The sequence below is a fragment of the Podarcis filfolensis genome (genome assembly GCF_964270895.1).
Source record: "Podarcis filfolensis genome assembly, chromosome: 17".
NCBI classification, from domain to species: domain Eukaryota; kingdom Metazoa; phylum Chordata; class Lepidosauria; order Squamata; family Lacertidae; genus Podarcis; species Podarcis filfolensis.
The window spans coordinates 1,547,742-1,566,106 of NC_139621.1; the positions used below are offsets into that span (position 1 = coordinate 1,547,742).

General features: G+C 44.7%; 1 protein-coding gene and 1 long non-coding RNA gene across 3 annotated transcripts in view; one reads left to right on the forward strand and one right to left on the reverse strand.

Annotated features, from left to right (window-relative positions):
• S1PR2 (sphingosine-1-phosphate receptor 2) overlaps positions 1-14,760 on the reverse strand; it is a 49,705-nt gene extending 34,945 nt beyond the window's left edge. Inside the window, exon 1 of one of the 2 annotated variants that reach the window (XM_083592272.1) lies at positions 14,644-14,760. The gene's annotated coding sequence lies outside the window, so the exon portion shown is untranslated. The remainder of the gene's footprint in view (positions 1-14,643) is intronic. The other variant, XM_083592271.1, reaches the window with a different exon arrangement.
• A 99-nt stretch (positions 14,761-14,859) lies between these two features.
• The window catches only part of LOC310752286, a 60,091-nt gene continuing 56,585 nt past the window's right edge, over positions 14,860-18,365 (forward strand). The window contains exon 1 of the long non-coding RNA XR_014542890.1: positions 14,860-15,138. This is a non-coding gene — a long non-coding RNA (uncharacterized lncRNA). The remainder of the gene's footprint in view (positions 15,139-18,365) is intronic.

Consider the following 18,365-nt stretch of genomic DNA (forward strand, 5'->3'; position numbering starts at 1 on the left):
ATCACAGGAAGGGGCAAAAAGTTGCAAAGAAGCCTCGTCCACAGTCACTAGAGATCATACTTGGCAGCTCCTCTTTCTTTTGAGATTGTGAAAGTATTTTTTAAAATTACACTTATCTTCCACCTTTTTCTCCAAGGAACTCAAGGTAGTGAAAATGGGTCTCCTTTTCCTCATTTAATCCCCACAAAAACCCAGTGGGGTAGGTTAGGCTGAGAGGAAGTGAGTTCTGTGGCCAAGTCTCCCAGCTCCTAGTCTGACACTCTACCACTGCACCACACTGGCTCACATTTGGCACAGTTTCAATCATATATTTGCAGCCAATAGGACTAGTTTCCCCTCCTCTTTCAGCTAAAGCTAAGATTCTTTTGGAAGCTGAATTCTGTGCTCGGTCCCTCATTCTGCACTTTCTTCTAAGATCCCACAGAATTATGATACTGTATAGGTATAGTTCTATGGATACTGCATAAAGCCACTACTGTATTCTGATAATCCCTCCTTAGTGGATTTTTAATTTTTTAATTTTATTAAATATAATTTCACAAGATTACAAACAATATTCTATATTCAGATGTGAGATTCAAAACACTAACAAAGAAAACAATATATAAGGGCAAGAAAAAGAGAGAAAGAAGCAGACCAAATTGACCCATGAGGCACAGTTCAATGGGGAAGTTCTCTTGCACAAGCCCCTTTGAAATGAATGGAAGCTGCCCAAGGGCACAGAAGTCCCCACCCCACCCCCCAATGGATAACTTTGATAAATGCTCAGACACAAAATACACAGCAGGGGCTTTTAGATCAGTCACTATCTCCTAGCTTCAACTTCTCTGGAATTCCCCTGGCAATCTCAAAGACTGGATTATTGCAATATGATGTATGTGGGCTGGTGCAAAAGCTGCAGCTTGTGCACAACTTGGTGGTGAGGCTGCTGAGTGGACAGAGCTACTGCAAGCAGATTGGTATACCTTTGCTAAAGGAGCTGCACTGGCTGGCAGTCTGCTGCCAAGTCAGGTTCAATGTGATGTTACTACAGTGTTACCTCAGGTTAAGAACTTAATTTGTTCCAGGGGTCCATTCTTAACCTGAAACGGTTCTTAACCTGAAGCGTGCTTTTGCTAATGGGGCCTCCTGCTGCCGCTGGCACGCAATTTCCATTCTTATCCTGGGTCAAAGTTCTTAACCTGGAGCAACAACTTACTGGTTAGTGGAGTCTGTAACCCGAAGCGTCTGTAACCCGAGGTACCACTGTAATTTACAAGGCCCTATGTAGCTCTAAACCCGGTTGCTTGAGAGATGGCATTATCTCAGTAGAACCTTGCAACCCATAGAGACGTTTCTCCCAAAAGTTCCAAAGATTTCAGATACCCACACTGTATTAACTCAGAGCAGGGCCTTTAGCGTGGCTGCCCCTGTTCTGTAGAATAGCCTTCCTGGTCAAGTAGCAGGTTTTAAGTTGAACAAACAGAAAACGAAAGTACTGGATAAAAATCTAACAGTTGCTGAAAGAGAGAAGTTCCAGAGTGAAACTGGTTTAATGGTAGCAAAGAAGGTGAAATACCTGGGGATTAATTTGACATCTAAGAATGTGAACTTATTTAAAGATAATTATGAGAAATGTTGGACAGAAGTTAAGAAAGATTTAGAAATATGGTCAAATTTGAGACTTTCCTTGTTAGGCCGAATTGCTGTTATTAAGATGAATGTTTTGCCGAGAATGTTATTTTTGTTTCAAACATTGCAGATTGTGGATAAAATGGATTGTTTCAAGAGGTGGCAAAAAGACATATCTAGATTTGTCTGGCAGGGCAAAAAGCCCAGAATAAAATTTAAGATACTAACTGATGCAAAAGAAAGAGGGGGGTTTGCCCTGCCGGACTTAAAATTGTATTATGAATCAGCGGCTTTTTGCTGGCTGAAAAACTGGCTGCTTCTTGAAAACACAGACATTTTGGATTTGGAAGGGTTCAATAACAGATTTGGCTGGCATGCATATATATGGTATGACAAGGTTAAAACCCACCAAGGTTTCAAAAACCATATTGTTAGGAAAGCATTATATAATGTTTGGATTCGGTATAAAGATTTGTTGGAAAACAAAATCCCTAGGTGGTTGTCACCAATGGAAGCTAAGGAAGTGAAAAAACTTAATATTGAATCCAAATGGCCAAAATATTGGGAAATTATAGAACATGAGGAGGGAAAAGTGAAATTGCAGAGTTATGAGAAATTGAAGTCTAAAGTAAGAGACTGGCTTCATTATTACCAGATAAATGAAGTCTTCAAACAGGACAGGAAAACTGGCTTCCAGGTGGAGAGGTCAAAATTAGAAACAGAGCTTTTGGAACCCAATACTAAGAATCTGTCAAGAATGTATAACTTGCTGTTGAAATGGAATACACAGGATGAGACGGTTAAATCAGCTATGATTAAATGGGCACAAGACATTGGTCATGACATTATGTTTGCTGACTGGGAACAGTTATGGACTACCGGTATAAAGTTTACGGCATGTAATGCCTTAAGAGAGAACATTATGAAAATGATCTATAGGTGGTACATGACCCCAGTCAAGCTTGCAAAAATCTATCATACGCCCAATAATAAATGCTGGAAATGTAAGGAAACTGAAGGTACTTTCTACCACCTTTGGTGGACGTGCCCAAGGATCAAGGCCTTCTGGGAAATGATCTATAATGAAATTAAGAAGGTACTTAAGTGTATTTTTCATAAGAAACCAGAGGCCTTCCTCCTGGGCATGGTAGGCCAATTGGTGTCAAGGAAAGATAGGACGTTCTTTATGTATGCTACAACAGCAGCAAGAGTTCTTTTAGCAAAGTATTGGAAGACACAAGAACTACCCACGCTGGAAGAGTGGCAGACGAAGGTGATTGACTATATGGGACTGGCCAAGATGACTGGCAGAATCCGTGACCAAGGGAAAGAGACGGTGGAAGAAGATTGGAAGAAATTTAAAGTTTATCTTAAGAACTGTTGTAAAATTAATGAGTGCTAAAATGTCATGGGTAACGTAAAACAGAATTGCAGCGATAAATGATTGGGTAAGAGAAAAAGGATTAAAGAAATTGAATCATAAGTAATTGAAATTAGGGGTTGCTGAAAAAGTTTAAAACAGGGATGCAGAAAAGGGAGGTATGGGGAAGTCGTTGAAATAAGGTTTAAGAAAAAAAGGTTATGAAATTATACGTGTTTACATGTTTGTTTGTTAATGTGTTATGTTGTGAATTGTTAGTTTTTGTGTGTTAATATATGCTGTAAAACCAATAAAAATTTATTGTAGAATAGCCTTCCTGTCAAGATAAAACAGGCAGCACTATTTTCATGCTCCAGAAACCATTGAAGACATATTTGTTCCAACAGGCTTTCCTAGCTGGATAAATGTGTATTTTCCATGGAATATGTTTTGCTTTGTATTGCTTTTGTTTTGTTTTAAATGTCTTTTTGCTGTTTTTACTGTACATTGCCTTGAGATGGTTGGTGGTTAACAAATTATTGATAATAATAACAGCAAACAAGTTGGGATCTGGTTATCAAAAAGACCACCTTTTTCCGTACGGACTTGGCTGTTTACTAAGATCTACCAATCAGGTCTTCCTGCCAGTGTTAGAAATTCAGATATATAAGCGATGCATCAAATGCTCCTTAAACCAAGGTTACAGTCACCAAAACGGTATGTCTAGTTGCCACTTTTGGGTAAGACAGCTCTAACATCTTATTTTTCTAATGATGGACTGATTGCGAGTGATTCTCAGTTAAACATCCAGCTAGTTCAAATGATAACCTTGAGCTAGGTTAAGAACTTTGAGAGCTTAAAGAAGAAAAGTCACTTGATCCAGGGACAGGCCACACAGAAACTGGCCTGTTCCAGCCTCTTTTTCTTAATGGTGACTGTGCCTATTCAGGCTGCACAGAAAAAGCATTTTGGTTTCTGAAATTCATTACAATTGTGCAGATAAAATAGAACTGATAGAATTCTACAGGATGTGGTACTAGTGTGTGAAAACAGTCAAGATCCAATGATCCCCAAGCATGCACCTCCAGATGGTGGAGATGTGAGGTGTCATCCTGGCTCCCAGGCATCATCACTTGGTCGCACGTGGTTGATAGACAGGTGCAAAATGTGCCTGGCTGATTTTGAACACTGCTTCCTGCTTCCTTTTTTACCTGCTCATGTACATCTTTTGGAGCATAGGAGCCAACTCCTAGGGGCCAAGGTCCCTTTGCCCCCCCAATAAAATATTTGAGGGGGCTGCCCCCCAGTTGATGGGCATTGCCATTCAAATACTGTATGTTTGGCGTGTCATGTGATCAACTATGTGGGGTGGGGATTACCCCCCCCCAATATTTTATTCAAGTTGGCACCCCTGTTTTGGAGGGTCTTTTCTGTTTTGGCACCCAGCTTCTGGAATTACCATCCTTAGTTGTGTTTTGACACTTGTTAAAGACCTGTTTGTTTGTTTGTTTGTTTGTTTGTTTGTTTGTTCAACCAAGCATTTGCTAATTTTTAGTCCCTAGCTTTAAGTAATATGTTTTCTACTGTACATTGTTTCATTAATTATTTTACAGTAATTTATTGGTGTGCAATTGTATCCTGTACACCACTCTGGAATTTTATAATGAAGGGTGGTATATAATTATTATTTTTTTTTAAAAAAATACAATATTGTTTTTAGAAATGAAGAAATAATCACAGTCCTGTTGTACACAGAAAAGAGCAGTAAAAGTTTGGCTCTTTCCCATCAGCCAAGGCATACTGATGCAGGGAATGGAAATTCCAGTTCACATCATGAACAAGAATCAAGGATGCAATCTTGTGTATAAGGAATGTGTGATCATTACACAACTTGGAGGGTGGTAGTTGCCCTGGGTTAATTCATGCAGACCACAAAGGTACAATCTTATGAATGCACCCATTTGAAAATGCTAAGAGTGGCTCAAAAGTTGGTACACTCCCGCTGGCTCAACAGAAATAAATAAAAACCAAGTTAGAACCAAGTTGTCTCTACATTCGCAAAACTAGAGAAAAATATGAGAAGCACAAAAGCTGGAATTGGCTGAGAACAGAAGAGACATGACGTATTGCATCAGGAGGTCTGGTTTGGTTATGGATGGCTCAGCTCCACAAGCAACTCACGTGATTACCTTGAGAGGCAATGTGTCATCAGGGGGACATTGCTGCATTGTCCTCATTTGCACATCACTATATAGTGGTACCTCGGGTTACAGATGCTTCAGGTTACAGACGCTTCAGGTTACAGACTCTGCTAACCAAGAAATAGTACCTCAGGCTAAGAACTTTGCTTCAGGATGAGAACAGAAATTGCACGGTGGCAGCGGGAAGCCCTATTAGCTAAAGTGGTGCTTCAGGTTAAGAAGTTTCAGGTTAAGAATGGACCTCCAGAACGAATTAAGTTCTTAACCCGAGGTACCACTGTAGTTAAATTTAACTATAGTTTAAAGGTGAACAGAGAAAGAATTGCAGCCACTTCACTCCTTCTCTGTTCCGCCATGGTTTGCCTTAAATCTGTGGTTTGTTTTCCCCAAGTAAACAATAAGCAGTAAGTCAAAAACAAAATGTGCTTATACTGTAGCCTATGCTTTGTTGTTTGCAGAAAGACAAACCATGATTCTTGTTTCTGAGAGCAGGGGGCCATACTAAAATGCCTGCGATTTCAGCAGTGTGTACCAGCATGCTACGCTTTCAACTTTGTACCACAATGAAGGTTAACTGTGGTTTAAAGTGACATGCAAATAAAGCCACTGGATTACTCGTGGTGCTTCACTAGGGCAATGACCATTTTGAAGTTAGGGTGCTCATTTGTCTTGTCCTAGAGCAGGGGTTCCCAATTAGCTAAGTACCACAGACCCCCTGTTTTTCAAATGTCAAGCCATGGAGCTCCTATTTTGGAAAATGCTGGTATCTCTGTGGTAGTTTTTGTTATGTGAGTGGGTTATGCAGATCCCCTGTGGCTTGCAGACCGCCAGTTGGGAACCACTGCCCTAGGAGAGAAGATAAATGGAGCCATCTTGCCTCAAGGCTGAGTACCGCACCAGTCTATGATATCCTCAGTCTTAAGGAAGTTGTAGGGCTGGGAAGAGAACACACAATTCTTAAGTCTGTTCTATCAAAAGCAGAAGAAAAAAGGGAAGAGTGTGTCAGACACAGAAATGTGGAAAGGGGGAGATGATGACATAAAGGTTTCCTAGGTCTGCATGAATCCCAGCCGCCCTTCAGAGGTGAGCCTGACTGCAGAGCTATGTTCTGCCAAGCTGAACCCTCGAAAAAGCTCGTCTTTCCCACCCCTTAGACATCAAGTCAGATGTCCCCTTCACGTTTTAAAAACAGTGCATCCACGCTGCTTCCCTGGTATGCCCCTCCTCTGAACCTGACCAAGGGGGGCAGCCTCCAGCTCCATTTCTGCTCACTGGCACGAGTGTCTTGCCTCTTCCGTAGGAACAGGGACACTAGAAGGGAGATAGCATTTTGCAACCTTTGCATCCTTTAGAAAATATCCTAACTTCCATTTTCACATTCAATCAGGTTCCTTTTTAAAATCTGACTGTAGGTTTAAAAATAACTCTCTTCCACTTTCCATTTGCTCCTGATTACTTCTGGACTGACCTACTCACATTTAATCAGAAAGGATTCCTTGACCTTAAAAGCATCCCAAGATGCAGCCATATATCTGTTCAACACATCCAGGACAGGAAGTTGGGAAAACTACTTTTCCAAAGTGTTTATAATCCTATTAACCTTTAAAACCAATAAAAATTATTTGGATTTGAAAAAATAATCCTATTAACCTTATAGCATCTGTAGCTTTTGTCTAGTTTTTTTTACAGTTAATCCCCCACGTTTCTCCTTCCCACCGGAAAAATTGCTTCCCCACCCAACTTTCAGCAGACTTTTAGAGGTCTAAACTTTGGAAACAAAAAACACCATTGAAGTAGGGCAAGCATGGAGTGTTCTTTCATTCCACCTGTGATTGTTTCCCAGTCCCTTTGGTCAAATCATTCATTCTACACACTGAGCACCTAACTGATATAAATCAGGGACAGAATTCTCACCTCCCATCAGCCTCAACCAGCAGAGCCAGTGGTCAAGGATGATGGGAACTGCAACCCAAAAACATTTGGAGGGCCACCGGTTCTCCAAACCTTATAAATCAATTAAACACACAAATCCCTTTTCTTTCCAAATGAGAAGGGAGGCTGAGGGAATTGACTTGTGTTGATTAACATTGCTGTATTCTCAGAAGAGGTATTTTAAGTCATTGCGACAAATTATTTCAAAAACACACTCTTTTTGAACAATATATTTTTAAATCCATCCAAGACTGGGACTTTGAACCTTGCCCTATACCCTGCTTAATCGAAAATGGCATCTATCAGAGTTAAAATATGTCTAATCATTTTCAGCCTTTCCTGATGTGTTGTGCAGCCTGTACCCTACAATGAGGAACTAAGCAATCCAGACAACTCTCTCTCTCTTTCTCTCCTTTACACATACGCAAAAGCCAACTTGAGGAAGGGGTTATCATCACAGTCCCTCCAGGTGTCCATATTTTCCAGGGACAGTCCCAGATTTACAGAAGCTGTCCCAGTTTCTGACCTGAACCTGGAATGTCCCACTTTTCCTTAAAAAAGGTAAAGGGACCCCTGACCATTAGGTCCAGTTGCAGACGACTCTGGGGTTGCAGCGCTCATCTCGCTTTATTGGCCAAGGGAGCCGGCGTACAGCTTCCGGGTCATGTGGCCAGCATGACTAAGCTTCTGGCAAACCAGAGCAGCGCACGAAAACGCTGTTTACCTTCCCGCCAGAGCGGTACCTATTTATCTACTTGCACTTCGTGCTTTCAAACTGCTAGGTGGGCAGGAGCAGGGACCGAGCAACGGGAGTTCACTCTGTCGCGGGGATTCGAACCGCCGACCTTCTGATCGGCAAGCCCATGTCCCTCCGCTTTTCTTTAGGACGTCCCTATTTTCATTGGATAAATATTGGAGGGTATGGTAGGATGTTCTGAGGGCAGCCTTGTATTGGGAGCTTTTTCCAATGTTTAATATTTTGCTATGTTTTTCTATATGCTGGAAGGTGGCCAGAGTGGCCGGGGATTATGATTGTGATTATGATTATTTAGAGGATCCCTATTTTCCCTGGAGAAATGTTGGAGGGTATGTCATCACTCCTTCAGTGGTGATTGGAACCAACACAATTTATCTGCATAGGAGCATAATAAGCATCTCAAGAACAAAGGGGGGGCGGAACTTGCACCCCCGCCTTGGGGGAAAAGGTGCTTTAAAGAGTAATGTTACCATTGCTAGGAATGGCTAGCTCTGAAAGACAATGATGTGGTGGTTGGCGCTGTGCACATTCAGTCATCAGCCCCTGCTCCAACTTAGACATGTGGGCATCCTTTTGCTTACAGCAGAGATTCAGCCAGTCTGTTGAACTCAAGAGCCAGAATCTGCCGCGTGTCTGGAACACCAGAGGCAAATGCCAGAGCCCTGCTAGATGTTGATTTCTGCATTAACCCACTTTTGTCCCTGCAGGCCTGATCCTGATCTGAGCTTTGTACATACAGCATGGACACTCCTTGTCCACCCACACCCGCTTGTGTCCCTGTCCACAAGGGACAAGCAGCCAAGGATGCCTTGCTTGGGAGCCAAATGCCATGAAGGCACTTCCTGCTCTGTGGAAGTTGAGAAAGACTGTAGGAGTATTAGGGTGGAGCAGATTCCTTGCAATGGATGAGGTCATCCCAGCAAGAGAGAGTTCCTCCAGGTTCCTAAATAGCACTCGTGGGTGGAGAACAGCTATTTCTTCCTGGTCTAATTTCCAGTGATAAATATCCTGCCACCCATCTCTTAATTTATCTGCCTTGGGGACATCTTGCAGCACATGGCAGGACAGAAATCCTGGCCTGATCTGAACAGCTGCAATTGCTTTATCAGAAACAGACCCCCACCCCAAGCCTCTCCAGCACATCCGAAGCCTGAGGAATGCAGTTGTGCTGGCCACAGATATCAACAGATGGTTTTTGTTGTTTGGTGGAGATTTGGCCAGAGGCTTTGGGAAAAGCAATGAGGCAGGAGGAAGGGATGGGGGGAGGGGGGAAGGATCTCTCCTAAGGATCTCTTCCCACAAGCTGGGGAGGGAGGGAAGAGAGAGAAAGAGCGTGCTGAATGAAAGCTTCGTTCTGCACTTTCCGATAGGCTGATTAGAAGATGGTGATAAAGTGAATGGAAAAGTCCTTGGTCTGTATATTCATTAGCAAACAGAGCAAGAGGAGCACTAATAGATTGCTGGCAGGCAGGGAGTGCCATAGAATGAGAAAGGGGACAGCTGGTTTGAAGGGCAGTCTGAGGAGCGTCTAAAACAAACAGCTCTGGCTGGGATCAGATCCTCATGGCCATCCTCTGTCTCAGAACTTTCTGAGTATGGAATATTTAAGGTTTGCTGCTGCTCCATTCTGAGTTCAGTAGCTGGTAATCAAGAACAAGCACCAGTTATATGCATGTTATGTCAATGGGGTGCCCTACAGATCTTGCTGGACTACAACTCCTATCATCCCTGACCATCAGTCTGAGGCTGATACGAGTTGCAATTAACATCTGGAGGACACCACTGTGTTATGTATAGAAACCAAAATGCATATTAAAAATGGGTTTTCCTGCCTAACTCCTGATTTGGATAAATTTATCACTGGACCTTTAAAATTGCCCAAGAAGCACCTGACAGTCCCCAAAGAGGCAATATATGTAATTAATATGTGCACTTCACTGAAAGGGTTTCCCTGGGTAAGTGCTGAATAGAGTACTCAATGTTCTGTGGCAGTAAAAACTAGAAACTCAGTGTTGCTGAGAAGTACTGTGAGACAAAATGAAGACTTTTTTTTTCTTATAACACTGTTATTTGCCACAGTGCCATTATATAAATCTGCAGTGTGACTGCCTTTGGAAAACTAGAGTTCTAACGGCTCCCCCTTCATGAGGATATTCAGGAGCTGGAAAGAGTGTTGTGGCTGGGGGGACCACAAGTCAGTGACAAGTGTCTGCATCCAAGCAGGTGGCTCCAGGTTCAACCCTCGGTGTCTTCAGCTAAAAGGGATCTGATAGCAGGTGATGCCTGTGTCCTCTGTGGGACACTCCCTGTCTGTCAGAACTGACAGTATGGGGCTACATGGACAAATAATCAGAGCTAGTATGTATGTACCAAAAGAGAAAGCAACTAACAGTGCAATCCATGCATTGCTATTCAAAAGCAAATCTCAAGTAAGTGTGTACAGGATTACAGCCAAAAATGACCAGGAGGCTGGCTTTTTAGTTTAGAAATAAAAGATAACCAAGTTAGGAAAAAGATCAGTGCAGAGAATATGGACAAAAACATTTTTGCCCTCTCTTGTAACCATGTTGAAAGGGCAGAGGATTGAGGGTTGATGGAAAGAGGTCTTTGTACAATGCAATTCAGCATAACATTGATATTTACCACTGAGATGGTTGATGGCTCTAAAAGGGGATTAGATAAATTTGTGGTCTATCTGTGACTATTAGCCAAATTGGCTACATGGAAACACAGTGTTCAGAAGCATTGTACAGTGGTACCTCGGGTTAAGAACTTAATTCGTTCTGGAGGTCCATTCTTAACCTGAAACTGTTCTTAACCTGAGGTACCACTTTAGCTAATGGGGCCTCCCGCTGCCTTTGTGCCGCCGGAGCACGATTTCTGTTCTCATCCTGAAGCAAAGTTCTTAACCCGAGGTACTATTTCTGGGTTAGCGGAGTCTGTGACCTGAAGTGTCTGTAAGCTGAAACGTCTGTAACCCAAGGTACCACTGTACCTCTGAATATCAGTACTGGGAGACATAAAATGAGACATGTTTGTCACTTGAGGCTTCCTGGGACATCTGGCTGACCAATGTTGGATCTTGGATGCTGGACTCTGTAGATTCTTGTTCTAATTCAGCAGGGATTTTCCTATGCCATTTATTAATTAATTTTTCTATACCTCTTGCTTGTGTAAAAACGAAAAAGTGGTGAACTGCAACATCTACATTGAAATTATCCAGCAAATACACTGGATACACATATAAATACAGTTGAAGAACTGTAGTGATTCCTCTTTACACTTGAATGTATGCAGCCTCTTCATCAATCTATTGGTTCATCGACCCAATATCCCTTATCCTAATCCCGCTACCAATTCCCTACCCTCACTGTCATAAAACAGACAAGCAACTGTGCAGCTTCACAGTGCGTTATCATCATCACCCAACCCGAAAACCTCAGCTCAGTGCATTTCCACTCTAGAGACCAATCTGCATGAGGATTGTTTCCAAGATGCAGCAGCCTTTGGGGTTGGACATGGCACTAGTTCCCATACACAATGCCTCCACCCAAATGCAGTGCTGTGACTCAAAGCAAAAGAAGGGAATCATATGATCGATGGTTCTACCAAGGCCAGTATAATTTACTTTAACAACCAACTGCTCTCCACAATGCCCTGGGCAGAGGTTCTTTCACAGCCATGCTAGAGATGCAAACACCTACAAAAATCTCCCAAGAAAAAGATGTGCCTTCCTCTCTCATTTTCCTCAGAGCCTCATCTTCTACCAACTTTAGGAGGTACTTATAACTGCATTCTGGACCTGGGACCATCTGCATGTGCTCGACCACTGAGCCTTGCCCACTCTCAAGAGGACACAGAAAACTGTCAGTCCTAATAACAGACTGCAGAGGAACAACTGAGATCTGGGGACAGAGGCAACCACAGGAAACAGAGGAAAAGTGACTCCAGGGAGGACAACACAAACTCAAGATCGAGGAGTCAAATTGACAGATCATTCTGACAAGACATTTGGCACCCAGTTGTGTAGAGCAGGGGCGGCCAACTCCCAAGAGACTGCAATCTACTCACAGAGTTAAAAACTGGCAGTGTTCTACCCCCCCCCCCGGGGGGGGGGTTCAGGTCAAAGTTATTGAGCTTTTTTTACAGGAGCCAAAGTTTTTGAGCTTCTTTGGGGGGAGCCAGTGATCTACCAGTGATCTATCATGGACGTCCAGTGATCTACCTGTTGGGCATGCCTGGTGTAGAGCATCTGTCCCTCATATCCTTTTCTTTGTCAGAATAAAAGCACGCTGGGAGGTGGCTGTTTTGAACATTAACAATATGGCCAGAGGGGAAAGAGTTGGCAGCAAGCCCCTTCCATGCTGCTGATAGGAAGAACGTTCTGACAGCAAGAGCTGTTAAGACAGTGGAATGGACTCCCTTGGGATGTGGTGGTTCATTGGAGGTTTTCAAGCAGAGGCTGGGTGGCCATCTGCCGTGGATGCTTTGGTTGAGATTCCTGCATTGCAGGGGGTTGGACTAGATGACCCTCGGGGTCGTTTCCAACTCTACAATTCTATGGTTCTATGAACCCCGTCTCTGGACCCAACAGCCTGAAAACTCTTGCATCATTCAGACATCCAATTCCTGCCTTCCTCCTATTCCCAGCCCCCACAGTGCCACTCAAAGCATGCCACTTCACTATGCTGTGTGGCCCTTCCAGACTTTGATCTGAGACAGTCTTGCAGTTTTAACAAGCCTGAGAGCAAATGATAGATTTAAGATCCAATGCTTGAAGGCATAAGGCCTCTTTGAAAACTATAGGCTGGCTTGTTGTGCCAGAAGAAATAATTATTATATTAAGAGAAGCTTTGTGACCTCTTTGTGGTGCCCAAACATTACATTTGTGGTTAGGTTTCCAGGTCAAATCTTATGCAATCCTGATAATTTCTGATTATAACCATGCAGCTGATTAAAAGCTGTAAATCTGCAAATTCACCGCAAATCTGTGAATAGTGTGGGCTGAGAAGCTGAGTGTGCAAGGCAGGTCAGTCCTGTGGCTTGTGTGCTAGCTTTCCATCTGAAAGTTCACTCATCAGAGTCCATCACAAGCCCCTGAGTGTTTGGGGATGCACAGCCCCTCTTTACATTTCATGCCATTACTATGCGTGTGAGAGAGAGCGCACACCAGGAAGTACCTAGTCCAAACTCACATCAACTATTAAGCTTCTAGATTGCCTAGCTGGGGCAAGGCAGTCTCTTGGCTCTCTTCCCCACTTGCAACAGAGGGATATTAATACTGGCCTCTTTTACAAGGTTGTTAGAAAGATTACCAAGATAACAGGCAGCATAGTGAACACTCAAAATATACTTTGCATCCATACTGTGCAAACACTGCTAGGAGGCCCCACAAGCACCATTTCAGCCTGGGCTTTCCAGGCAAAAATATGGAATACTGTATTGATGTGTGGATTGTAAAGCTCATCACAAGAACAGTCCATAACTGGGTTCAGCCTCCTTCCTTTTCATAGGTAAGGGAAGAAGATAACAATTCTCTCCCACCAACTCTCCAGTTTGTCTGTGGAGAGGCTATATTAACCATTAATGTCTTAAGAATATGCTGGAAATGACACTACAAAGTCCAGGTAAAGGTTTAGAAGATTGTGAAGATTGTATTGCATAACCAGACTTGTTCCAAGTTATTGTTGAGACAGTTTTATTATTTTCAAAAGCAATTTCTTTTGGGGGGGAGTAAGTAGCATAATCGCTTCCAACAGATCAGTGTGCTTTGAGCAACAAACACCCTTCATTAGGTGACCTGTGTGCGTTAAAGAAAATATAAGCTTTGACTGAACAGAAGAGTCTTGCTTCTTAAAATCAAAAGCTATTCTGAGCTGCCTTCAGAAGATACAGTCCCACAAATCTTCTCAACCCACATGCCCTGAATAGAGCTTGATTATAATTATTATTTTATTATTCAAAGCTTATGTTTTCTTAACACAGAGTTCCCCTCCTGAAGGGCCCAAAATGTGTCAAGGCTGTTAGAGCTTATATGTCTGCTTTGAATAAACTCATTTTTTCTGCACCTGCTTACAGACTTTCCTCTTTTTGTGCTCATTCTGGGATGTTCCCTCAAGCTGGACAGGACTGCAAGATACCTTCTGTATACAAGAGAAGGGGCCGCGCTCCTATCCAAGTCATTCACTTCCTTGGAGAAAAGCTGAGCAGGAGGGCAACAGCTGAAGATGCCCCCACTGACCTGCGGGGGGGGGCGCAATGCGCCTCTGGAGGCTGTACATGCAGAGATGCTCTGCCCCTCCGCCCCCCTCCCCCCCCCTGCCCACCGGCGGAGGGACAGGCATTTTGCTTTCAATACACTGCGCCCAATGACACGAAGCAGGAGCATAAATAGCAAAGACTGTATTCGGCCTTCTTCAGTCCGGACTGGGAGCCCCTTCCCCTCCGGCGGGGCCAAGGAGGACTCCGGGCTCCCGCCCCACCCCTTCCAAAACTCACAGCAGAGCGTCCCGCCCGTCTTGCAGCCCAGCTGGGCGGGCAGGGCCGGGGAGAGCCTCGCCACCCGGCCCGCGTCGCTGGCCGGGGCCCGATCCACCCTCCCTGGCAGCAGCCGAGGAGCCCGTGGCGGCGCCGAGGGCGAGCCCAGCGCTGCGCCGGGTCGGGGAGAGGGCGGCCTGGCCGGCGGGGAGGGAGCGACGCCCAGCCGACGGCGCGGGCAGCGGGGCGCGGGATGCGCCGCGGGAGGAGCGGGCGAGGCGGTCCCGGCTGGGCTGGGCACTCACCTCCAGGCGGCGGCGGCGGCGGCGGCGGTGGCGCGGGGGGCTCCTGCGGGGCTGGCCAGCTGCCTCCTCCATCGCAGCGTCCGCCCGCCCAGGCGTCGGGGCGAGCCAGCGGCGCGCGACAGGCGGAGGAGGGAGGGAGGAGGAGGAGGAGGAGGCGCGCCGACGGCGGGGCCGCGCTTTCCCCGGCAGGGGGAGCTCCGCGCGCCGCCCGACGGTGGGGCTCCCGGCTGAGGGAGCTGCTGCTGCTGCTGCTGGGCGTCCCGTCGCCTCTTCAGGGCGGGCTGCTCTGGAACCGGGAGAGCGGGGGGGGGGGCGCTCGGGCTCCTGGGCTCCGTGACGCGGCCGGGGCTTCCCTTGGCCCCCAATGCTTCCTCCCAGTCGGCCCTCTGCTGACGGGGCTTCTCGGAGGATGGAGATGAACCGGACACACGAAACTGCCCCACAGCCACAGCCCTGGGGGAAGCAGAGCTGAGGTATCTGAGACGCAACTGGTTGGTTAGTTCAGCATTTTTTATTTATTTCCTTGATGGGGGGCAGCCCCACCCCTCCTGGCTACCGGTGGCCACAGCACAGGAGCAGAGGCGGGTTGATAAGCTGGCAACCTATTTGCAAGGCCAGATTCTGCTTCAGGATTACTGGAAGGGAGCACTGGAGCGCATTGTGTGCTGGCAGTGCCAGTTCTGCAGATGGAGGTGGCCAGGTGGGCATTTGGGGGTTTGTGGGTCAGGTGTTCTCACAAGTTTTGAATGAGCAGGATTCCAGTTTTTCAGAAGTGATTGAGAAGGTGCTCCTTGTTGCAGCTACACATTATATAAAAGAATCACCAAATTAGGGTGGTCTAGTGGAAAGGAGGACAGGGCTGTTGCCCCTTTCATAGCTGTGTAGCCTCCTCTTCACCCATGTTAAAGGTACAGGAGCCCTATCTTTCCATCTGGCCAAAATTAAGTGGGTCTCACTATTAGGAATGCAAATCTATTATTAAGTTAATATGTGATAATAACATACACCATTGTGCAAATTAGTTGAAACAAAGCATGTTTTCTATCTTACTCTTAATCCTGTACTCAAAACAAACATGAAAAGTCAGTTGATCACTATGGTGTCAGAAGCCTGCAGCCAATAGAAGGAATGATGCGCTCGCCACAATATATTGAGGTTCTACGAAAGAGAGTTATTCCAGAGCTGGAAAACAGGTATCCTGATGGTACTGGGTTATTGCAGCAGGACCTAGCCCCCTGTCACACATCGAAAGCGGTGAAGAAATTCATGACAGAGCAGCAAATACAAGTACTTGATTGGCCAGGGAATTCCCCGTACGTAAATCTCATTGAGAATTTGTGGACTACAATATATGCAAAAGTCGCCTCCGTGCTGTAGACTGTACAACTATGGAGAAGCTCATTCAGGCTCTGATTCAAGTGTGTGTTATAACCTGAAAGAGATTTCATGAAAATGTTTTGCCGTTGGTACCTAACACCTTCAAAACTGGCTAAAATGTATAAAACCAGGTCGAGCAATTGTTGGAGATGCACTGAGGCGGAAGGCACAATGATACACATGTGGTGGAACTGTAAAAAAAAGAGAGAATTTTGGGAAATGATATACAGTGAGCTTAAGAAAATGTTTAAATTTTCTTTTGCGAAAAAAACCTGAAGCCTTTCTGCTGGGTATAATGAGTAACGATATTTCAAAAAATATAAGGAGAATTTTCATGTATGCAATAGCCGCAGCAAGAATCTTAATAGCTAAAGGATGGAAAGGAGAATCCATTTCTACTAAGTAGGACTGGCAGATGAAAATGCTAGAATACGCTGTTAGCAAAAATGACAGGAAGACTTAGAGATGATACAGAACAGTGATTTAATAGAGAATGGGACACTTAGAGAGTATACATAAAAGAACATTGTAAACATCTAAATTCTTTGGCAGGTCTTGATTGACCCCTGAAGGACACTAGGAAACTTTACAAAACCAAGACAATTGAGACAATTTATGAGAGACAATGGAAAGTGTGCAGTCAAAAATGTAACTTAGGAACCACATTGGGGTGATCGGAAGTCATAATGGAATCTGTTATGTATGAATCTAATTTTTTTCTTTTTGTAATATGTATTGATCTTGGATTGTTTTTGTCGATTGATTTTTGCAAAATTAATAAAGCATTAAAATGAAAAATGAAGCACCACAAGTTCTCCTTCCCTGCTTTACACCTTCATATCTAGTATCTCTTCAGCAGCTGTGGCTGCTGGTTCCTCCCTCTCTGTTCTTTCCCAGGTATGGTAGCAAACCCATTTCCAGTGGTGGCACCAGAAAAGAATTATGGGAGAGCGCTAAATGGGCAAAGTGCATTTTTTGGAGAGATGAGGCTGCAACAAGTGCCCTTCTTCCAAGGAACCACAGAGGTGCAGCGGGAGGGAACTCTTTGTCCAGGGAGGTGCTCTCTTGCCTCTCCCCTGGTACTCCCTAGGATCTCTTCCCCCATCCATTGTAACAAACAGAATATTGATTTTGCCTGACAGCAGGTTGGGAATGTGAATGAGCCCAATAAATGAGAAACAGAGAAACTGTGATGGTGGCAACAACCTCCCTCAAAACAGAAGTTAGATTTTCTGGGTTTCAACCTTAAACTTTGCGCACACATGCTGGGAGCCTGATCCCATCTGCGCTTCCTCAGTGGCACTCCCAGTAAGTATGCATAAGATTGCAGCTAAGGCAGAATGCATAAGGAATCCAATCAACTCCTTGACTGGACAGGATTGCTTCGGCTTCCAGTCAAATAGTGTGCAAAGTAAAATTAGTTTCACCCTCAGCTATCATTGTGACATTTGAGGAAGGCGCATAGCTCAGTTGTAGAGCGACTGCTTTGCATGCAGAAGGTCCCAGGTTCCGTCCCCAGCATCTCAAGTTGGCTGAGAATTTCCCCTGCCTGAAACCCTGTGTGTCGGTGTTGGCAATACTGTGTGTCGGACCCGCTGTGTGTCGGTGTTGGCAATACTGTCGGACCCGCTGTGTGTCGGTGTTGGCAATACTAAGCCAGATCATGAACCAATGACCTGACTTGGTGCAAGGCAGTTTCATGTGTTTTCCCTGACATTGACATTGCAAGGAGTCCTTGGTCTCTTGTAGATCATGTAGCCCAGCTCCCAGGTAAACTGTGACACTGAGGTGTCAGGAGCTACACACATAACCCCAGGACTTGGTGAGTCCCAGCACCTCTCATTTAGAGGTTAAACCACTCATGCCATATTACTGCATGCATTATTTAGGAGAAAACATAATATACCCATGCTCAATAGCCAGTCTATAAAAGCCTTTAAAGGGTCAAGGAACAATTCTTGTTGCATGTGGGAGTCAGATGTCCTTCCCCCCCGATACTCTTCTTTCCCTAACATTGAACAAACTAATCATTTCAGCCACTTGGACAACAATAATAGTTTAATTGGAGCCAGGGCCTACGATGGCATAGCATTGGGAGAGTTTTCAGTCCTGCAAATGTGAAGCAAGAACCTATGAAGTGTGTGCAGACTACTTTTCACCTCTGACTAATCACAACCAGCCTCCACATGCCTGGGATTGGACAGAATACCTTGCCGATTTGGGGATGGGAGTGAACAGTCAGTGTGTCATCCACACCAGACTGAGACTTGTGAATCTACTTTCATTTCATGATTTCACTGACAGCTGGGCTACACCTTTAAAGCACATTTGCAGCACATTTCACC